The sequence below is a fragment of the Rhinatrema bivittatum genome, chromosome 3 (genome assembly GCF_901001135.1).
Source record: "Rhinatrema bivittatum chromosome 3, aRhiBiv1.1, whole genome shotgun sequence".
Lineage (NCBI taxonomy): Eukaryota > Metazoa > Chordata > Amphibia > Gymnophiona > Rhinatrematidae > Rhinatrema > Rhinatrema bivittatum.
Genome location: NC_042617.1, coordinates 137,425,244 through 137,450,932, shown reverse-complemented (window position 1 = coordinate 137,450,932; position 25,689 = coordinate 137,425,244). Strand labels below are relative to the sequence as shown.

The following is a 25,689-nucleotide window of genomic DNA, read 5'->3' as shown; positions in this document are numbered from 1 at the left end:
ATTTTGAGAATTTGATAATTGTGGAGGATTGTAACGCCCATTTGGATAATAATTCTCTGAGAGTGGTTAGAGAATTTTATTACAATCTTGCAGATTTTGGGTTAGTTCAAGCGATTAAGGAACTAACCTATCGAGCAGGTCACTCCTTAGATTTATTATCTATACCTGAGAAGTATGACAGGGCATGTGATTACAGAATTACAACTTGTTCAGATATTAAGGTCTGATCACTTTTTGTATTATTTTAACTTTTTTCCTATAATTATGTACTGAACTTCCTCTGTAGGGAGGAATGTGAAAATGTTTCTGGGCCCAATCAATGTTGAATAATTTGGAGAGAACGGGAGATTAACTTTCAGGTTTTTTGTTTTAGTACTGTAGTGTTAACAGCACTTGCAAATTCTTTAAAATTCATTCTTTCTTTTATAATCTAATCAGTAGCACCATTGAAATTTAAAATCTGTGATAAAAGTGCTCACCAAGTTCCCTGGTTTAATTCCACTTTGATAAAAAAGAAACAAGAAATGCTGGATGGGAATGGCAAAAGGAATGTACTGATCAGTTGTGTGAGACATTTCAAATATGTGGGCAAGGAAAGAGTTTTAAACCCAGTGGCTACAGGGATCACTTAATAAATATCTGGAATTATATGGATTAATAAATCAACTGACTGACACCCCCCCCCCCCTTCTAGTCGGTCTTTTGTAGAAGAATTTGATTGTGAGGGTTTTTCTGATTGTGATAGATTTTAGATTTGCAGGTTACTGTTGGGTGTGTAAAGCCACTGGTACTAATAGCCCGTGTTGGGAGGGATAGCTTTTAAGGAAGCTGCTTCTATAGTAGGGAAAATCAAGTCTTCTTTCTGGCCTTTGGATCCTTGTCCATTTTGGGTACCTTGTAATTTGGGTCCAGTTTTTATTGAAGTTTTAACTAAATAAGTAAATTGTTCGCTAACTGAAGGCTGGTGCCAGTTCTTTTAAAGTGGCCTGTTGTGTGACCAGTATTGAAAAAACCATCCCACTTTTGGAATACTTATCGGCCAATTTCAAACCTCCTTACCATTGGTAAGGTCTTTAGAAAAGGTGGCATTTGGACAATTATTGGATTTTATTGAGGATCATAGGGAATTTAATGTGTATCAGAGTGGTTTTTGTGCTGGGCATAGCACAGAGACCCCAATGTTTTATGTTTCAGATTTTATCCTGGAAGAATTGTACAGAAAGCATTCTGTAGTGTTACTTTTGTTTGTTTCATCAGTATTTGATATTGTCAATCATGATAGGTTGCTGGGTAGATTGGCTGAGTTAGGGACTGGGGGGCTAGTGCTTGGGTAGTTTGTCATTTTTAACTGGTAGACCTATCAGTGCAGGCTGGATTAAATCAGTCTTCTTAGAGAAGGGTTACATCTGAGGTTCCTCAGGCATCTGTCGTGGCTCCCACCTTATTTAATATATATCTGCAACTGTTGTGTGAAGTAGTATCTAAATTAAATGTTTTATTTATAAAGTTTATGCAGACGATATACAGTTGGCAGTCCCTGTGGAGGAATCAATAGTTACAACGTTTTCCTGTCTGTGTACCTGTGTTAAAGTGATAAATGAATGGATGGGGGAAAATGGTTTAGAGTTGAATATCCCAGTCCTCTCCTCCTGATTCAATGAGTTTTTTCTATGGAGGGAAATGTTATTCGTTTTCCAGCACAATTAGGAATTTGTGGGTAATATTTGATAATTTTCTTTTGAACCCCAGCAGGTCAGCAATTAGGGCTGGGTTTTTTAAGTTATGGAAGGCCATTGTTTGAAATATATTTTGTCAAAAAGGGATTTTTAGGACTGTGATTTGTGTTAACATAGACAATTGCTGCAACTCTTTATATATTGGGTTGACTAATATACTTCAGGCATTAATGAATGCTGCCAATAGGCTTAGTTTAGTATGTTCCATCTTTGATCACATTTCCCCAGTGTTGAAAGAACTACATTGGTTCAAGAAGGAGCAGTTACATGTAACTGCTCCTTCTGCACTATTGTTCAAGTTGTTAAGTTTATTATAATTGCACTCCTGTTTCTTGTGAACCAGCATGATGGGACAATCGTCTTGAATGTTGGTATATAAAAAACTTAAATAAAAATAAATAAATAGTAAATCAGAGAGTGAAATTTAAGGTTCTGACTTTGGTTTATAGAGCCTTTGGGGTAATGACTACTTATCTATCCTTTCTTTTCACATGGTATAGTCCAGTCTGTTATCTCAGGTCTTCTGGTATAAATCAGTTAGCTATTCTATTGTGGGCTGGAAAACACCCTTACAATCGCATCAATAAGAGATTTGTGGTTACTCAGGCCAGAGCATTTTATTTTATTGGGACTGGTTTAAGGAATACACTGCCATTAGAGCTGAGGATGATACAAGATTACTTCAGGTTCAGGAAAAGTTTAAAAGGGTGGCTGTTCATGAGGTGTGTCAAGATTGAGGGGTTATGGGTAGAAATTTTATTTTTGTAGTTGGAGATGTGAGATTGATTTTATTCGGTGTTGTGTAATCAGCCCTGAATGGCTGGTCTGGATCAGGTGGAATATAAGCATTTTAAATAAATAATTTTAATAAAAATTTTTTCTGAAAGAGTAGAAAATTTCAAGCTATAAGGAAGGCCAGCATTTTGCAAAATAAGTTGAATGGCATTCATTATCAAAAATGAGAATGAGGTGGTATAGGACTGATAGTTGAAAAGCTTTAACAGTTTTGATTTTAGGGTTTTATCTTAAAATAATATGGTTCTGAAAATTTTTAGCAGACTGTAATACAGTCATAATGCAAAATTTAGCTAGAATGTACCCATCAGGTGTGTAGGTGGCTAACATTTATTTATTTTATTCATTCATTCATTCATTTAAAAGATTTATTACCTGCACTTTTCCAAGTTCAAGGCAGAGTACAAGCAACATGCATAAAACTCTTCAACGTAAAAAACCCACAGTGAAATAAAATCAGTAAAATAGAAAATTAAAACATCAAAAACAAAAATGCATTTTCAGCACTGACCAACAGACATTGGGATATTATCCAAGAGCTGGAGCATTGAGGTAGGGAATTACATGGACTGGAATCAAATTCTGGGACTGCAGGCATCTCTAAAAAGCAACATCTTATGAGCTTTTTTGAAAGCCAAAGTCTCAGCTGAGAAGCGAAAATGCTCATGGAGGGAGTTCCATAAAAATGGCTCAGTGACTGAGAACGCATATTTACGAGTCTCTGTGAGATGCACTGATTTCAGTGAAGGGTTTTCTAACAAACCATGGGCCTCATTTACCAATATCGCATTGGTAACGCATTAAGGGGCGTTTCCCATGCAAATGAGGCTTTTTTCGTGCAGCGGGGAAACTTTGCGTGCCGCGATGTTTTTGCGAGTTGCACAAATATATTCGCAAAAACATCTACGCGGTGCACGATAAAACAACCAACAAATCATCACAGTGCACGAAAGTATCCAGACAGCCTGTGAGAGAGAGAGAGAGAGAGAGACTTGCTATAGTGTCTCTTCCCTAGACAGGTATTTGTATCCCTATGAGAGGCTCACCTAGTAACTGGAGGTGGGGATTAGGGATGAGTGTAGGGGGTTGGGGGCCACTTTCACATTCAACGTGAGACGTACGAACAGAACAGTGGTCTCTTGTGAAGATTTGCTGGCCTACGGAGTGAGGAAACTCACTCCAAGATGAGATTTGGGCAATGTTCTCTCAAACTAGCTTGATGGACACTCTACCTGGGCGGCAACAACAAGCTAGTTTGAGAGAACATTGCCCAAATCTCATCTTGGAGTGAGTTTCCTCACTCCGAAGGCCAGCAAATCTTCACAAGAGACCACTGTTCTGTTCGTACGTCTCACGTTGAATGTCAAAGTGGCTCCCAACCCCCTACACTCATCCCTAATCCCCACCTCCAGTTACTAGGTGAGCCTCTCATAGGGATACAAATACCTGTCTAGGGAAGAGACACTATAGCAAGGTGCTCTCTCTCTCTCTCTCTCCCCCCTCCCCCCCCCCCCCCCGGCTGTTAGCGCGATATGTGGAATTATCTCCTGCGGTAACTCCTTGGAAAATGACCCCCCATGTTTGCTGATCAGAGTACTTGTGATGGCTTATAGATGCGCAAAAGTGCACTAAATCATATGGTGGAAGTGTTATATAGAAGCTTATGAATGATCACAGTAATCTTAGAGGTTAAAGTATATACATATTTTTTTGTAATTTAAATTTTATTAAACATATTATATGAATGTAAGATAGTTCAAACATGTGCAGGTATATACCATTGCCATACAATATAGCATATTAATGTAACCAAGATACTAAACGATCAAATAAACCAATACATCAAATAAACTTCGATGCTGGATGCAGTACTCTTAAGTTATCTGAGTGTCATTATGTTTACTGAACACAGATTGAGGTATCCTTGGGCTCAGAGTCAAAGTCACTGCAGGCGGTAAGCTGCCCTTCCACTGTAGATAAGGAGTCCACACTTGTGTAAAACGAGGTATATTCTGGTGCAGCTGAGCCGTCATCCTGTACAGAGTACACATGTTGTCCAGTTTGTGAAGCAAAACATTCAACGAGGGCACCAGGGCCTGCTTCCAGGTAGATGCCAGGATACACCGGGTCCCCAGACATATTTGAGCAAATAATACATTATCACTTCTAGAGCCCTCAAGTGACGCATTCAGTAAGGCCCTTTCCGGTAGAAAAAGAATAATATAGTCTATGTGGGGTAAAATGCCATCAAAATAGGACTTTGAATCAGTTTTCCATAATGGAAGTGGAAATAGAACACCTTTTAGTATTCACAAATATCTGATCCCATTCATCTTTGGAGAGAGATATCCCCAAATCCTTCTCCCAAGCTTGGATAAAGTTCAATCTGCAGGGGGTAGCGTTTTGTTTAAGACCGTATATCTTAGAGAACCCTCCTTTAATCCAATCCACTAACCCACACCACCCTTCAAATTGTTGCTTACCCTGACTTAGTTCCCCAACAATGGCTTCCTTCCTTATGAATTGATAAATTTGATGATAAGGGAATATATTTGATGGTTGTAACTGATAATGGTCTCGGAGGTGCTCAAAAGACATCACACCCTCTCGATCCCACAATTGCCCCAGAGTGGTGATGCCCTTAACTTTCCATTCCTGAAACAGAGACGTGTTCCAACCCGGAGAGAATTTCCTATTGTGAAAAAATAGGTATTATGAAAGTAATTCCTCGAGTGTACTAGTAAATGTTTCCACTGAGCCCAACTGCGGAGTGTGGTTTGTAATGATAGAGGTATTATTCCCTGAATTCTCCATGTCTCGCGAGGTTGCCAGATAATGGCCCTAATTGGCATTGCTCCTATCGCTGCCTGTTCAATGTCAACCTAGCTGGGGGTCTCCCCTCGTTTATGCCATGCTAATATGGTGCTGAGCTGCGCCGCTGTGTAGAACCCCTGAAGCCTGGGAACCCCCATACCTCCTCGTAATTTGTGCCTATACAGCACATTTTGGGCTACCCTGGGAGGTCTTCGTTTCCAGATAAATGCGAATAATCTTTTCTGGCCAGCCATTTCAGCATTGCTGACGGTATATGTATCGGTAATGACTGGAAGAGATAGTTGAATTTGGGAAGAATATTCATTTTGATCTTAGCTATTTTCCCCGTCCATGAAAATGAATAATGCGTCCAATTTCTAGGTCTTTGAAATCTTGTTTAGCAAAGGGGTATAATTTAACGTAAATAGTTCTTCCAAATAACTACTGAGTAGGATACCCAAATATGTAATATGTTTTCCAGCCCATTTAAAAAGGAATTGTGTCTTCAAAGGGGCGATCTGCCCATGAGGTAGGGAGATATTAAGCACTTCAGATTTGTCAAGGTTAAGTCGGAATCCTGACACCGAGCTAAATTCTTTTAACCTGGCTACTACTCGAGCCAAAGATTTTTGGGGCTTGGATAGGGTGAATAGCACGTCATCTGTGAACAATGACATTTTATAGTCTGTGTTCCTGACGAGGTGCCCTGAGATGGAAGCTGCCCTTCTAATACTTGTGGTAAATGGTTCTAAAAATAGTGCGAAAAACAATGGAGATAGTGGACACCCCTACCTCATACCTCTATGGATAGGGAAAGGTTCTGAATAAACACCGTTTACTTTAACCCTGGCCTCAGGGTCCTCATATAATTTAAGTAACCATTTTCAAAATTTCGAGCCAAAATTCATTTTTGCTAAGGTTTTAAGCAGAAATGGCCAATGGACCATATCGAAGGCCTTTTCCGCGTCGACTGCAAGCAGTACTGCTGGGGTGTCATGCTGTTTAGCCCACCATAATAGGTCTATAATTTTTCGGACGTTGTCCGCAGCTTTCCGCCCAGGGATAAAACCTGCCTGGTCTGGATGTGTCATTTTGTCATGACCCTATTAAGGTGGGTAGCCAAGATTTTGGCTAAAATTTTCATGTCAATATTTATTAAGGATATAGGTCGATATGACCCACAATCTAGGGGATCCTGTCCCGGTTTGGCCAAAATGGTTATCCTAGCCACATTGGCTCCCGATGGCAATGATTCCCCCCCTTGAAGCGCATTATGGGCCAGATTTTAAAACTTATGCGCAGGCGTAGATTTGTTGCGCGCAACTCAGCGTGCACAAATCTACGCCCGATTTTATAACATGTGCGCGCTACCATGCGTATTTTATAAAATCCAGGGTTGGCGCGCGTAAGGGGGGTGCACACTTGTGCATCTTGCACGCACCAAGCCCAAGGGGAGCCCCGATAGCTTTCCCTGGGAACTTTTTTTTTCTCCCCCCTACCTTATCTTGTTGAGTTACACCACCTTGCGTGCGCTGGCTCGCCATCCCCCGGCACAGGCCGCTGTGCCAGAGGATTCAGTCCCGCCCCTGGATTGCCGCCACGCCCCCGAACCGAAGCCCCGGGACATACGCGCGTCCCTGGGCTTGCGCGTGCTGCCGAGCCTATGCAAAATAGGCTTGCCGCACTCAGGGGTAGGTTTTCGGGGGTTACGCGCGTAACCCTTTAAAAATCTACCCCTATAGACCTCTGCTAAATGGAGAACTGATTCGTCTTTGAACTTTTTATAAAAAAGACCCGAATACCCATTGAGCCCTGGAGCCTTATTCGACTTAACTCTTTTATAACCTTCCTAATTTCCAGGGGAGAAATACTGTTTTAAAAAAAACTATCTCTCCGCCTCTATGAGCTGGGGCAATTCCACTTTGTCCAAATATTGTATAATTCCTTCCTTCTGAATTTTAGAATCAGCGGTGTATAAGGTACCGTAAAACTGCTGAAATCTCCGTTGGATTTCAGCCGGTAATACCAGCAGGGAGCCATCCTCATCCTTAATTTGTGTAATTTGCTTCTGGGCTATCCGTTTTTTTCAACTTTCGGGCCAGTAACCTTCCAGCTTTATTGCCCCACTCAAAGTGTACTTGTTTTGTCATTTGAAGTTGGAAGGCAATATCGTTGGCCTGAGCCTCTTTTAAAGAATTTCTAGCCTTTTGCAATTGAGCATAAATATTAGAGGATAAGATGTTTTATGCTGTTTCTCTAGTTGAGAGATTTCAGCATGCAGGGCTATGATCGTTCCCTGTTTTACCTTTTTTGGTAAGAAGTTTGGGATATAAATCTGCCCCTGAGAATTGCTTTTAAGCAGTCCCAAAATAAAAAATTTAGACTCCGTGGAGTCCCTATTAACCGCTGGTATTCCTCTGTTGCTGTTCTCATTGTCTGACAAAAGGGTTCATCCTCCAACAATGTGTCGTTTAATCTCCAGTACCTCATCCCTGACCATATCATGTAATTGAATTTTTATCCAGGTTGGTGCATGGTCCGACTAGGTAATTGAGCCTATATCCATCTCCCGTACCCGTAAGCATATAACCCCATCTACTAAAAAAAAATCAATTCTAGAGTAGGAATGGTGAGGATGAGAAAAGAAAGTATAATCCCGTGTCGTGGGGTTTCTATGTCGCCATATATCCTGCAAGTCTCTTTCTTTAACAAATTCCCTAAGGCGGGTATGCCCCATCTTGGATCCCACCCAGTCCTGAATGAATTATCTATGCAAGGTTGGTTAGTGATATTAAAATCCCCTGCTATGATCATGTGTCCCACGTCTATGCTATCCAACAGTTGCTCTACCGTATCAAAGAATACCTGTTGTTCAGAACTGGGGGCATACACATTCAGCAACGTATACTTTTCCCGATCCAATTCCAATTGTAACAGTATGTAACGTCCCATAGGATCCTTCCGTGTTTGTAAAATTTGACACTGTAGGTCTTTATGTAACAGTATGCTCACCCCTGCATAATGCGCCGACTTAGAAGCTGCAGCATGGTGTTTTCCCGTCGATAGCAGGGCTGAATTACCCATGCTGTCATGGGATCTGTCAATCAGGTACAGGAGGTGGAGCTTGTCAAAGCAGAGAACAGAGCTTTGCTCTCTGCGGCTGTGCGTGTGTTCCCGCGCAGGAAAGTAACGGAATCTCCCTCAGTCTGTTTTTTTCCGCGAGCAGGATCGCATGAGGAGCTGTTCCTCTCCTCAGCATTAACATAATAAACATGTCAAAATCGGGGTTTAAACCCTGTCATTGCGGCAAGGTAATGTCTGTCACGGACGGCCACGACCGATGTTACCGATGCCTAGGACCAGATCACAATCGAGAAGATTGTGAATTTTGCTCAAGGATGTCACCCAGAGCACTGAAGCAAAGGACCTACAGGCTTCAGGAACCTTTTACCTCAATGGAACCATCGGAGTCTCATTCGTCGCCTGGCCCGCCGATTTCATCGGCTCCCTCGAAAAAGAGAGCATCTTCGTCGGATCCTCAATCCTCCACTCTTGGAGGTAAGGAGATGTCAAAATGACAAAGGCCAATGGATTATCAAAAATCCACAGAGCCAGAAGCGCAACAGACATATTGGTGCCAAAAACCTCAGCGCCTACACCTTCTGCGCCTAAGGCGCCGTATGTGCATAAAAAGTATCGGCGCATAATACTTCGGCGCCTGGCAAGGGATTGGCGCACATCACTTCTATGCGCATGGCACCGATGACACTTGTGCATACGGCGCAGAAGAATGCTGCGCGCAGGGCACCAAAGATATCGGCTCGCAAGACGCTGAAGATGTCGGAACACACAACCAAGGGATTTGCTGCGCGCACGGTGCCAGTCGACATCTGCGCGTATGGTGCCGACATCACCTGCGCGCTCGACGCCAATTGTGTCTATGCTCATGGCGCCAAAGACATCGGCGCCGATAACCCTTGCGCGCACGGAAACAGAAGGATATGCGCGCAAGTCTACATCCGCACATAAATCTAAATCCGCGCATAAGAGACATGATCACTCATCTCATGTACTACACAATGAGTTGAAACAACGACGTAGCCCTTCACAAGGGTCTTCTTCAGCTTCTCTACCAATAACTTCACCTTGTTCAGGTACTTCCCTTTCTTCGAGAGCTGATTCCAAAGAATTTACAATAAAACATAGGAAACGATCACCGTCTTCACGTAGATGTCATACAGACTCGTCGTCTCACTGTTATCATAAGCACCCACGACACTCCCACCATAGAAAGTTGGCAAAGAGGAGTGCTACATGGGAAATAAGCCCTTCGACTTCTAAATCATCTCATATACCACCTTCCAATACCTTCTCACATAGAGAGGTAATACAGGTTGTTTCCTCTAACGCTTCTACAAATTCAGAGGATTCGAGGAACATAACGGGCGATAAAATACGAAATGACCGTAAGGTATCTAATACTTCACCTCAGAATACTCCAATGCTCCCTAAAGCAGGTGTCTCACGAGAACCAGATGGTCGTACAACAATGCCCCCTCGTACAAAAGAGGCATTTTATCAATTGTCTCAGTCCTTAGCAGGTTTTTATGAAACTCTTCAGTCATCGTTCAAAATGACTAATATTGCTGCTGACAGTTCTCTGGAACAGAAGACGCAGATTAATAGAGAACCATCGGTGGAGCTGCCGACATCTCCCATAACAAACCGACCAGCCTCACCAAATCATACACAGGATACATCTTTTGATTATCCTTCACTGCAAACATCCCCATCATCATCTACGGGATTCCCGTCGGATCCGCAGGAACAACCTCAACTGCTGCGGCAGTCAAAAAAGCAAACAGAATGTTGGGAATTATTAGAAAGGGAATGGTGAATAAAAACGGAAAATGTCATAATGCCTCTGTATCGCTCCATGGTGAGACCGCACCTTGAATACTGTGTACAATTCTGGTCGCCGCATCTCAAAAAAAGATATAATTGCGATGGAGAAGGTACAGAGAAAGGCTACCAAAATGAATAAGGGGAATGGAACAGCTCCCCTATGAGGAAAGACTAAAGAGGTTAGGACTTTTCAGCTTGAAGAAGAAACGGCTGAGGGGGGATATGATAGAGATGTTTAAATTATGAGAGGTCTAGAATGGGTAGATGTGAATCCGATATTTACTCTTTCGGATAATAGAAAGACTAGGGGGCACGCCATGAAGTTAGCATGGGGCACATTTAAAACTAATCGGAGAAAGTTCTTTTTTACTCAACGCACAATTAAACTCTGGAATTTGTTGCCAGAGGATGTGATTAGTGCAGTTAGTATAGCTGTGTTTAAAAAAGGATTAGATAAGTTCTTGGAGGAGAAGTCCATTACCTGCTAATAAGTTAACTTAGAGAATAGCCACTGCCATTAGCAATGCTAACATGGAAAAGACTTAGTTTTTGGGTACTTGCCAGGTTCTTATGGCCTGGATTGGCCACTGTTGGAAACAGGATGCTGGGCTTTATGGACCCTTGGTCTGACCCAGTATGGCATTTTCTTATGTTCTTATGTTCTTAATCGTACTCCCCTCCGGAAGACCTTACATACCCAAAATTTCTAAAAAAATTGGGTACAATACTGCATCTAGAGGTCCAAAAAGAAGCAGACCCTAGAACAGAAACCCTCGGTCTCCTAAAGATTTTTGATACTCCAGGGGAACCAACATCTCTTCCATCACAAGAACTCCTGCATTCAGTCTTACAAAAATCCTGGGAAACGCCTTATGCAATTGCAGTCGTTTCCAGGAAAACAGACATAAAATTTCGTATGAGAAAAACATCACCATACTCTCTACCACAATTACCTCATGCTTCGATTGTGGTGGAATCGGCTATGCAAAGATTTAAGAAAACAAAGTCACATTCCTCATACCCACCAGGGAAAGACAACAAATATTTAGATGAGTTTGGCAGGAAAATATACCATAACTCAATGTTGAATGCCCGAATTATGCACCATCAGTTCTACATGGTACAATACCTATATGAGTGCATGCAGCTATGAAGGGTATGCTTTCTTCGACGGCGGATCAGATACCTCCGCCTCTTCATGACATGGAAGAGTGTTCTCGACACCTTTTGAGGTCGATCTGTGAAGCATATGAAACATCCTCCAGGGCATCGGCAACAGCTATTGCAGCCCACAGACTAGCATGGTTACGTTCAAGTTCGATACGTGAAGATTTGCACGAGAAACTAACAAACCTCCCATGTACAGGAGATAACCTGTTCGGAGAAAGATTCCAGGACACAGTAGGTAAACTAAAGGAAGAAGCTCTAGCAGTACAATCATTAACATCACATCCTAACTATTCGACCACATGTCGTTATATTGGATCTACTCGTAGGCAATCATATGCCAGGAGACCCCTACAGATCTTATCAGTCTTTTCGTACACAAGCATACCCTTCCTACCAGCGTCCAGCTCACAACAGAATACCTCAAACCAACGTAGAGGTAAACCACGTAACCAGAGACAGCAGGCACAACAGCCGGCTACTGCAGGCAAAAGCAACTTCATCTTTTTAGTTACTCAGCCACCACCACAACATCAAGCTCCACCCGGCAGGATTGATTCCTGCCTGGGAGAGAATAACATCTGATCAATGGGTTTTGGAGATAGTACGTCACGGTTACCAACTCCAATTTGTCACAAAACCCATATTGCCTCATCTTTCCACACTCAAGATTCACAACCTCCAACCACAACTAGGGGAGAAAATTGCTTTGCTTCGCAAACAACAAGCAATTCGAGAAATTCACCCAGGCTCCAAATCAGTAGCATTTTATTCCCCATACTTCCTCATACCCAAGAAGTCAGAGGGCCTTCGCCCCATACTAGACCTAAGGGAATTGAACAAATTTCTCACCAAGGAGAAATTCAAAATGGTATCGTTGAAATCAATCCTTCCTCTGATTCAAACCAACAATTGGATGTGTTCCATCGACCTGAAGGATGCTTACACACACATTCCAATCCATCCATCTTCGTGGCGTTACCTATGCTTTTGCTACAGGCATCAACACTACCAGTACAAAGTTCTCTTCTTTGGACTATCGGCTGCACCCAGGGTGTTCACCAAATGCACGATAGTGGTGGTGGTTCATCTCAGACAACAAGGTATAACCATCTTTCCATATCTGGATGATTGGCTCGTAATTGGCCCAACTCCCAACGTCTTACTAGATCACCTCCATCGGGTGATACAATGCTTACAGGAATTAGGATTAGTGATCAGTTTTCAGAAAATCACACCTACAACCAACACAGCAGTTACAGTTCATAGGAGCATGCCTGGACACTACTTGCAACAGGGCATACCTAACAGGCGACAGAATATCGCACTTCCGTCACCTTCTACTTACATTGAACCATACTCAGAGACCGTCAGCGAGACAGGTGTTGGTAGTGCTGGGCCACATGGCGGCAGCAATTTTCATGGTTCCCAACACCAGGCTACACATGAGATGCCTGCAATGGGGACTAAAATGCCAATGGAAACAGCATTCACAATCCATTGATACAGAAGGTTCGCTGACCGCCGAAATGAAAAAGGATATAGCATGGTGGCTCCTAGACTCCACCCTGTCCAAAGGAAGATTGTTCAGTTCCCCTCCTCACAACGCAGTCTTAACCACAGATGCGTCTCGCAAGGGAGTTTGTTTTACTCCTTCACAAGGCCTAAGGCCAGGAAATTAGGAAAGCAGCAGGCTGAATGTAAGATTCCTTACTTGGGTCCAAGGTCTAATCCACGCAGTGGCCTAAGCCTAATGGTGGCTCGGGACCTTCACGGGCTAAACGCCCATTAAGGACAGCGGCCCCCCAGACTGACTCTGATTCCTAGGATCTGGATTCTGTCCTGGGGAACCAAGACCTGCAGGCCAAGCCCCCGCTGGGGGTGGATGTGGCTCCTGATCAGCAGCAGCAGGATGCAGGCAGGGGATCCCATGTTGTGGAGGGCAACGACCCTAAGGTGGTCCACCTGTTTCGGAAAGAGGGGTTAGGTCCATTGATCCCTGCAATTCTGGGGGAGCTGGACATCGATGTGCCTCCAGAAGAGCAGGTTAGGGGCTATGGATCCGGTATTGTTGGGCCTGCGGAGCCTGGACACTTCTTTTCCTTTTCATTTCTCAGCGACGGACTTGTTTCGAGAATGGGATACCCCGGATTTGGGATTAAAGTAACCAAAGCTATGGATAAGCTGTATCCTCTTCCGGAGGAAGCTCTAGACCTGCTGCGCGTACCTAAGGGGGATGCTGCAGTGTCTGCAGTCACCAAAGAGACTACCATCCCAGTAACGGAAGCCACGGCCCTCAGGGACCTGCAAGATAGGAAGTTGGAGCTTCACCTCAAGAATATCTTGAGGTTTCTGCACTGGGAGTGTGGGCGGCTATGTGTAGCAACTTTTCTTTGCGAGCTGGCCTTCGCTGGGTTCAGCAGTTGCAGGGCCAATACAGGACTTTCTGAGGAGGAGGCTCATCAGGCGGGGCGCCTGGAGGCGGCAATAGCTTATAGTGCTGATGCACTTTACGATCTGTTGCAGACTTCGGCCAGGTCTATGGTGTCTGAGGTTTCAAGCCCGCAGACTCCTGTGGTTGCGGAACTGGTTGGTGGACGTTTCCTCCAAGCTCAGCTGGGTTCTCTGCTGCTTAAGGGAAGGTTGCTTTTTGGCAAGGCCCTGGAAGATATGATCCAGTCACTCGGCGAGATCAAGGTCCATCATTTGCCAGAGGACCAGCCCAGATCGAGGGGCGCCTTTTCCTCCCAGGCTTGGTTCAGAGGAAATCGCAGATTTCGTCCATCTAGAGCTCCAAGCTCTTCCTTTTGGCAGTCTTCTACTGGCAAAAATCCTGGACTCGGCCTTTTCGAGGCCGGTGCTTGGTAGAACTGGAAGTCCTCAGACGGCCACTGGAGCAAAGTCTTCCCAATGAAGGCGCGCCGGTCCATTCCTCAGTGCTGGTTGTGGGGGAAGGCTGTCCCTGTTTTACGAGGAATGGGCCAGGCTGACATCAGACCAATGGGTCCTTACAGTGATAAGTCAAGGCTACGCTTTAGATTTTGCTCGGCGCCTTCAGGACCGGTTCCTAGTTTCTCCATGCGGTTATGAAGAGAAGCAGAGGGCGGTGCGAGACACTTTACAGCGCCTTCTTCAGCTCGGCGCCATGGTGCCAGTTCCTCCCAGCGGAGCTAAGACGAGGGCGGTACTCCATCTACTTCATGGTTCCAAAGAAGGAGGGGGCCTTCAGGCCCATTCTGGATTTAAAGCAAGTAAACCGATGCCTTTGCGTGCTCCGGTTTCGCATGGAGACCCTGAGGTCTGTCATAGTCTCAGTGTGAAAAGGAGAGTTTCTGGCATCTTGGATCTCACCGAGGTGTATCTTCACATCTGCATCTGCTCCGACCACCAGACGTTTCTCCAATTCTCTGTACTGGAGCGCCATTTTCAATTTTGGGCTCTGCCCTTCGGCCTTGCCACCCGCACCTAGGTCGTTTACCAAGGTAATGGTGGTGGTGGCATCGCAGCTCCGGAAGGAGGGGCTTCTGGTGCATCCATATCTGGACGACTGGCTGATTCGAGCGAAGATGGAACCGCTCGGCCGGTTGGCGATTCGCAGAGTGCTGCAATTGCTGAGGTCGCTTGGTTGGGTGGTCAACTTAGCCAAGATTCGACTGGTACCCCTCCCAGTCCCTGGAATTCCTGGGTGCTCTTTTCAACACACAAAGGGGGAGAGTCTTCCTTACCACGGATTCGCATTGGCAAGCTGCAAGGCCAGGTGCGGGCCTTGTTGGCCAAACGACCTCCCAGGGTGCGAGATTACTTACGGGTCCTAGGCTTGATGACTTCCACCATGGAACTGGTTCCCTGGGCCTTTGCTCATATGCATCCGTTACAATCTGCGTTGCTTTCGCGATGGAACCCCCCGTCTCCGAACAATTTCACACCTGCCTCTGCCCATGACGGATGCGGCTCAGTCCAGCCTCGATTGGTGGCTCTTCTCAGACAACTTAACCTGCAGAAGTGCCCGAGTGGACAGTGCTTACCACGGATGCCAGCCTATCCGGTTGGGGAGCGGTTTGTCTGGGGAGATCGATGCAAGGGCAATGGTCCCAGCAAGAAGCTCAGTGGTCGATCAATCATCTGGAGACCAGAGCGGTGTACTTGGCGTTACAAGCCCTTCTTTCCTCTCCTCAAAGGGAAGTCTGTCAGGGTTCTGTCCTACAATGCAACTGCGGTGGCTTACATTAATCGCCAAGGAGGGACCAAAAGTCAAACCAGTGGCGTTAGAGGCTCAGCAGTTGATTCACTGGGCGGAAGAGCATCTGGTCAGCATTGCGGCATCTCACATAGCCGGCGTGGACAACGTTCCAGGCAGACTTTCTCAGTTGTCACCGTCTCGATCCCGGGGAATGGGAATTGGTCAATGAAGCTTTTTCAGCTCATTTGCGACACGTGGGCATACCCAGCATGGATCTGATGGCGACGTTCAAGAACGCCAAGGCCCCGCGCTTCTTCAGTTGTTGCAGGGAAACAGGAGTGGAAGGAGTAGAATGCTCTGGTTCTTCCCTGGCCAACAAACATCTTGCTCTACATGTTTCCCCCATGGCCTCTGATCGAGAAAGTGCTCAGGTGCATCAAGTTACACGCCGGCAGAGGTGGTTCTACATGGCTCCGGAGTGGACGAGATGTCCTTGGTTTGCTGATCTCCTCAATCTAGCTGCGGCGGAGCCTCTGCATTTTCGGGAATTTCCGGCCCTTCTTCATCAAGGGCCCGTCTGTTTCGAAGAGGCGGATCGCTTTGTCTAGCGACCATGGCTTTTGAGAAGCGACGTCTGAAGAGCAAAGGGTATTTGGACGCAGTAGTGGCTACACTTCTGGAGGTCTCGCAAGACATCTACTTCCATGGCCTATGTCCGGGTGTGGAGAGTGTTTGAATCTTGGTGTGTTGGAACGCAAGGTGGGTTCCGACCCAGGCTTCAGTGCCTGATATTTTAGGTTTCCTGCAATCCGGCCTGTCAAAGGGGTTATCGTGTAGTTCTCTCAGGGTTCAAGTAGCGACTTTCGGCTGTTTACGGCGGATCTGTTCAGGGGGTAGTGTTGGCAGCGCACCCGGATGTGGCTCGATTTCTTCGGGCAGCGAAAAGACCTCCAATCAGACTCCCTTGTCCTTCTTGGAACCTAAACTTAGTTCTCACAGCTTTATATGCTGCGCCCTTTGAGCATCTAAAAAGGGCAACTTTTAAGGATCTCACGTTAAAGGTGATTTTTCTGGTAGCAATTTCATCTGCTCAGAGGGTGTCTGAACTGCAGGCATTATCTTGCAGAGAGCCGTTCTTCAGAATTCTGATTCTGGAGTTTCCTTAAGAACGGTTCTGTTATGTACTGGTGGATTTCGTGTGCCCATGGGCCTCCAACCGACCCAGGCCGTCCAGGGCCGAGCCAAGGGTTGACGGTGGCCCCGCATGGCTGACGGTCTACCCTCTGCCAGGCCGGCAAGCTCCCATGGCCAAACATCCGAGGATGTTGGAAGGTGAATGGTCCTCCAACCATTCCGGGCCCTTTCGGACCTGCTGCGAGCAGCATGGAGCAGCAGGCCTGGCCTGAGATTGAGGGCAGATGGGCCTTGACATGAAGACACTAGAGTTGATGCAACGGCATCACAAATCACGAAGACACTTGGCAGAAGACATGACACCAGGGCTATAGATACGTGACACCAGGATCGATGCGGACGGCATCGCAGACGAGACACTTGAGATCGATGCGGACGGCATCGCAGACGAAACACTTGGGATCGATGCGGACGGCATCGCAGACGAAGACACATAGCTGGGTTGATGCAAACGGCATCCGAGGCAAGACACATGGCTGGGTTGAGGAAGACGAAGACACATGGCATCACAAGGCAAGACACTAGGCATGGACATTGGCACTGTCTCTCAGGGCGCCCTACTCAGGCCACCTGCGGTACTGAGTCGAGGACCACCCTGTCAGTTACGCGCCCTACACAGCCCCAAGGCTGGTCACGGACCACGACGGGAGTGGGACAGCACAGGAACACACATCAGGACTTGACGGCTCAGGAGCACAGGACAACCGTCCACCGGCAGCCTAGTCCACCCAGGAACCACATCTGGGGAACCCCCGGCCTACCGGACCAGAAGGCTCCAGAGCAAAGACGAGGCAGAGTGAAGGGAAAGAACGTCAGGAAGGCAGGAAACACCAGGATGAAGGCTGAAGACACCCTGGACATGGACCTCAGGCGAAGACATGAACATGTCATAGCCTGACGAGACGACATCAAGATGAGGAGCTCCACAAAGAAGACCTTACATAGTCTCTGGCAGGCCGGAGCCTCCAGAGCGAAGACTGGAACACGATGCAAGGCCCTGGACAATGAACGAAGCAGCCCTTTAAAGGGCTCAGGCAGGAAACAGTCATTGAGGTGGGGCCCAGACACTTCCTGTGTCTGGCCCTTTAAATTGAATAGAGAGACGCGGCTGCGCGCCTAAGCAGAAGCAGGAGCAGGGCTGTGCAGGACCGTGGACAGTGGCCTGCACAGCGTCTATGCGTAAGACGCAGGGAGGAGGCAGGAGAGAGCCTGGAAGCAGGCTCCGACGAGTGCAGCGGCTCCAGCCTCCAGGAAACACCGGGGCTTTGCGGCCTCCAGCCGCGAAGATCCTGATGACGTCGGGGGCACTCCCAGCCCGTGGGAGGGCCGCAGCTCTGATGCGGAGCAAAGGAAGTTCCAGGGCGGCCTCCGGGCCGCGTGGGCAGGCCGATGGCGGCATCCTGCTGCATCGGCAAAGAAATCAGCGGTTGAGGTCAGTGCCTGCTTGCGGGGGGTGGGGACCCCGCGGGCGGCGTTCATAACAGGTTCCTTCCTTTCTTCCAAAGGTAGTTTCCTCTTTTCACTTGAATCAGTCGGTGGAGCTGCCGTCTTTTCCAGAGATGGACTGGTCGGATCCCTGTCTAAAGATTTTATGGAACTGGATGTTCGCAGGGCCTTAATCGTTACCTGGAGATTACCAATGCTTTTCATCTATCCGACCATCTGTTTGTGTTGTGGAGTGGTCCAAGGAAAGGTAATATGGCGTCTGAGGCTACTATTGCACGATGGCTGAAGGAAGCTATAACTTCGGCATATTTGCTAAGTGGTAGACCTCTATCATTTGGAGTGAGTGCCCATTCTAACCCGTTCTCAAGCATCATCTTGGGCAGAATGCCAACAAGTCTCACCGAAAGAGATTTGCAGGGTGGCCTACTTGGAAGTCTTTACATACTTTGCAAGGCATTACAGACTGGATGTCCAAGCACCAGGTTCCGGCGGATTTGGAGAAGGTGTGCTTCGAGCGGGCCTCTCCGGATCCCATCCCGGGTAAGAAAGCTCTGGTACATCCCAGGAGTCTGGACTGATCCGGGTACGTACAGGGAAGAAAAATTAGTTCTTACCTGCTAATTTTCATTCCTGTAGTACCATGGATCAGTCCAGAGGCCCACCCTCTGAGTCTTGGGGATAAAGGAGAGTCCATCATTTAGTATTATTTTTTGATTCACAGAATTCAGTGGTTTTCTTCAGGTTCTGGTCCCTTTGTGGGTTGAGGAGCCGGTTTGTTAAGGTATTACTGTATATAGTTAGTTTGTTTTTTGGGCCATTCTGCTTTGACACTGAGTAATACTGCCGGACTGTAGGTGGCACCCTGGTATATAAGGTAGAGTTTTGTTTAAAAACTTCTCTGTTTCCGTCTGCTGGAAGGGAGGCAAAACCCAGGAGTCTGGACTGATCCATGGTACCGTGTTTCCCCGAAAATAAGACATCCCCCAAAAATAAGACCTAGTAGAGGTTTTGCCAAATTCTTAAATATAAGACCTCCCCCGAAAGTAAGACATCCCTTGTAAACAGGGGTGGATTGACCTATCGGGGGATTGGGCTTCCCCCGGTGGGCCGGTCAATCCTGTGACGTCATTTTTTTTTTTTTTTTAAATAAAGTTTCCAAAGTATTAGGGGCAGACGCGAGCAGTGGTATCCCGAGGGGAGCCAATGCCCCCCGGGCACAAGGAAAAGATCGCGTTCAAACACGCTGATGCTCTTCCTCCTTCCTGCCTGTGCGGCCTGGAAGTAAACGTTGCCGGAGCCGCATGGGCAGGAAGGAGAAAGAGCATCAGCGCATGCAGAAGAGGAGCCGCCGCGGGCTGCTGCGAATCCCAAGTCGCAGCGGCCCAAGAAGAGGAAGAGGCCCGGGTAGCGAGGAAGAGGCCCGAGAAGTTCAGGGCCGCTGCAGAGCCCATCCTGCGGCGACCCGCAAAGAGGAGGCCCAGAGGTGAGAGAGAGGCTGAGGGTCTGTAGAGGGTGTGTGCGTGCGTGTATGAGATGAGTTGAGAGATTGTGTGTGGGAGTGAGGATCTGAATGTTTGCAGAGGCAGCATGTGAGAGCCTCTGTGTGTGTGAGAGAGACAGCGTGTGACGGTGAGAGCCTATGCTTGAGCAAGACAGCATGTGGGAGTGAGAGAGAGCCTGTGTGTGTGAGCGTCAGACAGCATGTGCCAGTGAGAGACTGTGTGTATGAATGATTGTATGAGAGACAGCATATGACAGTGAGAGCCTGTGTGTGTGAGAGAGAGAAATGCATGTGAGAATGAGAACCTGACTGTGTTTGAGGGAAGAAGACGGAGAGAAAAGAAATACGGAAGAAAAAAGGACAATATAAAAGGAATTGGCAAAAAAATAAGAAAGGGAAGGTGGAAAAAAAAAAGCCTGTGACCAACCGATTAGAAAACTAACATCAGCCAGCAAAGGTAAAAAAAAAAATTTACTTTTTAGTGATTGGCACATGTAATCTTTGGGAATGTGCAAGAATAGCACTTTCTCTATGCGGATCTCACAATGTACGAGATCAGCATGGAGAAAGTGGAAGCCCACGGGGCCTGCACAGAGGAGGCAGCAGAATGGGCTTCAGTGTCAGTAGCAGCAATCGGCGCCTCCCCAATAGCCATGTGGCAGCAGTGACAGTGGCATCAAGATTACTGACATCTGGGGATGGTGGCAGTACCAGTCGGGGGACCCCTTCCAAGCAGTGTGCAGAGGTTCAAAAGCAGCAGAGTCAGCCCAAGCTGACTACCATGAATGCTGCACACTCTTACCTCTCTCTGACAGCACACTGGTGAGGCATGGCTGACGCAGGGGCAGCCAGCAGCTCAACGGTATTAGACATCCCCTGAAAATAAGGCCTAGTGCATCTTTGGTAGCAAAAATTAATATAAGACACTGTCTTATTTTCGGGGAAACAGGGTACTACAGGAACGAAAATTATCAGGTAAGAACTAATTTTCCTTCCTACTCTGTCTAACTTCATTTTTGCTTGTTTACTGTTTTTACTGTTTATTGCTCATCTTTTTAATTTTCTCATTATTTATTTAACTTTTTTACACTTTTTGCTTTTGTCTTCCCTTCCCTACCTCCTCCCTTTCTTCCCTTCATGTTCTCAAACTCTCTGGCCTCTTTGCCCCTTCCCCTCCCCTACATAACCACTTCTTTTCCCCAGCAGGGCAACAGCTGTGATCTCTCTCCCTGGTTAAGCACCCATCAGCAGCAGGAACTCCTCCTGGGCTGAGTTCTGAGAGTGCAGAGCTTCCTGGGTTGTGGAACACTGCAGTGGTTGCTCGTATGCTCAAGTCTGCCATAAGTAAATCACTCCCTACTCTCCCTGGCCCACTGAAAGGGACACATGGTTAAACCATGGCTTGCTTACAAAATCGCAATGTTCTGGCAGCTCCCTCCTTCTTACTTGCAGTGCGCCTCCATGGCACCAAGACTTAACAGCATAGACATTTTTTCTTCCTTGTTTGGGCAGCCAGTGGGGCTCCCCTTCAGGATTGTTCAAGCCCACCCCACCAGTTTGCTCACCTCTGTGTTAAGGGTTAGTTCTTGGCAGACCATTTACAGAGAGGCTATCGGCTAAAACAAAATGCCATCAACTAGTAAAGGAGAATGGCAGACTACACAAATAGAAGGCATCTCTGTGGAGGACAGTTAATTCTTGAAAAAAATAAAAGAAATACAAATCTCATCTGTATGCTCTCCAAGTCTCCATTGCCTTTTCTTTTTAATAAAGAAAAGATAAACTTTGGTATTCAAACCTATTTTCCAAATTATTTTTAAGGTGAAATACCTCAATGATGCCTAAACTTTATAAAATTTCCTTCAAAGGTGAATTTGATTTACCATGGAATGTGTCAGTGGGAAAATACTAGAAGAAACCCTTACAAGAAATGAGTATCTGAAATTTAGTCATGTCAATCAATTTCAGTCTAATTAAATTGAGTACTACCTTTTTGATTGTTGTCTTAAACATGTAGTAGACTGTAGTACCACTCTGACATACTGTATATACATAAAACTGTCATACTGTGTCGAACTAGCCAATCCAAGATTCAGGTACCTCGCAGGATCCCAAATATTAGCTAGATTCCATGTTGCTTTTGCCCAGAGATAAGCAGTGACTTTCCTTAAGTCTACCTTGTTATATAACTTTTCCTCCAGGAATTTGTCCAACTTTTTTTTTTTTTTTTTTTTTTATAATCAGCTACATTAGCTGCCTTTATCATATTCTCGGCAATTAATTATAGAGATTAATTGTGAATTGAGTAAAAAAGTATTTTCTCTGATTTGTTTTAAATGTTGCTGCTTGTAACATCTTGGAGGGTCCCATAGTCTTTTTGGAGATAATATTCAGTAAACCAATTAGTCCACTAACTGGTTTGTCCCAGATTCTCAGCAGGATAAATGTCCCACTAAATGTACTTGGCTAAAGTTATCCGGCTACATGTAGCCGGATAACTTTAAAATCTAACCAGCTGTGTTTCAATATCTAGGGACGTAATGCTAGTTTTAAAATAAAAGAATAAAGATGTAAAACGACCTATGACCCGACCCCTCCTTCTCCCACAAAATTTCATATGACCCTGTTGGGCTGAGTATCCCCCACACCTCAACCTCCCCTAAATGTGAAAGTAATGTCCCAGGGCTTGCAAGCTTGCAATTTGGTCCCTCCCCATTCCTCTATTGTCAAAAAGAAAAACTGGGCTGCCCCCCCCCACCCACTCGATCAACCCACCCGCAGTCCCTAAGTGCAGTGCTGCCCTTCCAGACCCCTCCCCATTGCAATACCTTAGGATCCACAGTCGGGAGCAAAGTACACATTTACCACTCCCAGTGCTGCTCTGTCAGAGACTACTCTGGAAGCTGTGAGGCTTACACTTCCAGCACAGCCTCTGACAGAATAGCACTGGAAGTGCTGGATAATGACTTAATCTGGCCTATAATTTAGCTGAGTGAGTGACTGAATATGGCCAAACTTGCCATTTAGGACAGAGCGGGCCTGGGAGGGAAGGGGGGAAGGCAGCGCGCGCAAGATGCACAATTGTGCACCCCCTTGCGCGCGCCAGGTAGCGCGCACACATGGATGCGCGTGCGCAGGTCTTAAATCTACCCCAGAGTCTGTTTTCTCAGGCTTTCCATTTTCAGTTTTGTCTGCGTGTTTCTCTCTAATTTGTAGTCCCCTTATTCTTAGGTAAGGGTCTGTCTCTGTTTGTGTATGTGACAGAAATGTAATATTTTGTCTAGTGTCTAGTTTCTCTCAGGGATTTGCAGCAGTCTGGTTGTTTTTTGCCCATTAGGTAGTGTATTAGTGTTCTAGGGCCTGGTGTAATGTTTGCCTTTGCTGCTCTTTGAGTCCTGAGAGTCACTGCTGTTATGGTATTGTAAAGTTCTATTATGATTTTATTTGCATGGTTTGTCTTACTTCACAAAGTGTTTGGCAGTGAAGGGAATTTGTTTTGCTGTCACTAAGGTGACAGTGGAATTTGATTTTTTTTTTTACATGTCCTAGTTCTGTTCTACACCTGTTGGAAATCTTTTTATGATTATTATGATTATTGCTGTATTATTGTAGTTTTATGCCTTTTTGTAAAGGATTCATAAAAGAATATATTAATATTTGTTTATTACTTGATTTGATCCGATGTTTATGAAGTGTTCTTTGTTTACTTTTTACATGTGTATATTTATAAACTGTAATAAATATAAATAAATTATTATAGATTAATGCATTTTTATGTTGGTAAGTGCTTGAAGTAATAGAATTAAAATATTTTTAAAATGTCACTCATGCATATGATGGCTGTTGCAAGCTACTCAGAAATCCATTGTAGGGTGCATGCTAAGGCATTATTTATCAATTAGAATACAACTAGTAGGGCCTAGATCTGTATGTCTACTGCCCACCCATGTTAACCTTGGGCCTGCCAAAAAATTCAGTTCTGGCTATGCCACTGTGGCAGATCCCATAAAATAGATCTAATTCTGTTACTCACTCCCAAGGATAGCAATAACTTTCTTTAGTCTATCTGGATAATAATGTATTATGGACTTTTCCTCCAGGGACTTTTCCAAACCTCTCAAACCCCGTTATGCTAGTCACTTTGATCACATCCTCTGGCAATAGATTCCGCAGCTTGAGTGAAAAAGTACTTTCTACAATCTTTTTTTAATCTGCTGGTTGATAGTTTCATGGAATGTCCCCTTGTTTTAGGATTATTTGAAAGAGTAAATAACCATCCCTTATTTACCTGTTCTAGTCCACTCATGATTTTATAAACTTTTATCATGAATTCTCTCAGCTCTCTATTTTCCAAGCTGAAGAGACCTAGCCTGCAGGCCTGGCATGACCGGGTGTGCATACCGTGCAGTTACACAGGGAGGCACACGGGGGGGCGGGGGGCAGCGGGCTGGCGGCAGCAAGCGAGGCCATAGGTCTGCCGGCGGAGCCTAACCTGCCAGCGGCTCCACAGCCTGCAGCCGAAGAAGAGAGGCTGCTGGCCTCCAGTACTCAACCTGTCAGCGGCCGTAGGAGAGACGCTGCAGGCTGCCAGTACTCAACTTGCCAGCAGCTGAAGGATTGATGCGGCAGGCCACTGCTGCTCAACCCGCCAATGGCTGAAGAAAGAGAAACACTGCAGTCCGCTGGCGCTTAACCCACCGGCGGCTGAGAGGCTGGGTCTTCTGTTGTGCACACACCTGCCCCCCCCCCCCCCCCGCAAAGTAAGAAGGACTATAAGTCGTGGTAGAGCTCATCCCACCATGGCCTGATGACAACAGGAGGTCATGTGTGTATGTATGTGAACTTGTATATGTGTGTGAGTTTTCGAGAGAGCCCATGTGTGTCTGTGAGCCTGTGTTTGTGTGTATGAGTACTGTTTCTGCTTTTCCATTGTTGCTCTGCATATAGAGGCTGGCTTGTTGTGGATTCCAGTTCAGTTCTCAGCACATTTCGTTTATACTTTTTCCCACAGATAAGCAGGTTGAATTAGCCATGCGTCTGGGAGCATACCTTGGCAGTCCGGTGCGGGAACTTCTTTAGAATGAAAACTTCACTCCGGGCGCCTTCCAAGCGACCTATCTGTCTATTCAGTTTTTTACTTTCCTACGCCAGTAATGGTCATGGGTTCTTCTCTACTCTTCGCCCTTTACTGAAAAATTTCTCTCTCTTTTCTGCAAATCACTGTAGTGATTCCCAATGGCACCTTTTCAGTGTCCTGGTTTAGTTTGCCAATGCGACAAAATCATGTCCCTCACGGATGACCATACTTGTTGCTACTTAAGCCTCGGCCTGGATCAAGATCAGGCATCCTTGCGGGTTTGTGGCAAGATGTCCCCACGGGCCCAGCGGCAATCTTCACTGGGGCAAGAACCAAACAGATCAGACAAACAAAAGTGGGTATCCTCCTTAGAACTGGCTGCCAGTAAGTCACAAAACTGTAGGGGTCATACGAAGCACGGGCATTCCCATACCAGCCCGGATGCACCGAATCCCAATCAATCAAGCACCAATGCATCTTATGCGTCGCCCGATGCTTCCCATGATAACCGGAGTAGCACTGTGCCATCGTGATCGATGCAGGAATACGATCGACGCAAATCGACCAACAACCTGCGTCGACAGACAATAACATCAGAAGGTGCATCGAAGTCTGCTTCAAACCACGTTTCCACAACGCCGATGAATCCGACTCCAACGCGTAGGTCAAGGCTTTTGAAAAGTAAGAAATCACATTCGATGCAGAAACCACCTATGCTTCGAAAACTTTTCCTGTTAGGACACCTGCACCAGTCTAAGACGTGTTTTACCATCTCTGATCTAGGAGATTCAGATGCTTCAGATGCCGACACCCTTGCATTCCAAACATTCCTCTTCAATCAACTTCAGATAAACATCACAAGAGGGGAAGACAC

At 45.9% G+C, this 25,689-nt stretch overlaps 1 protein-coding gene across 3 annotated transcripts in view; it reads left to right on the top strand.

Annotated features, from left to right (window-relative positions):
* CFAP36 (cilia and flagella associated protein 36) overlaps positions 1-25,689 on the top strand; it is a 354,349-nt gene that overhangs the window by 1,097 nt on the left and 327,563 nt on the right. The window lies entirely within an intron of this gene.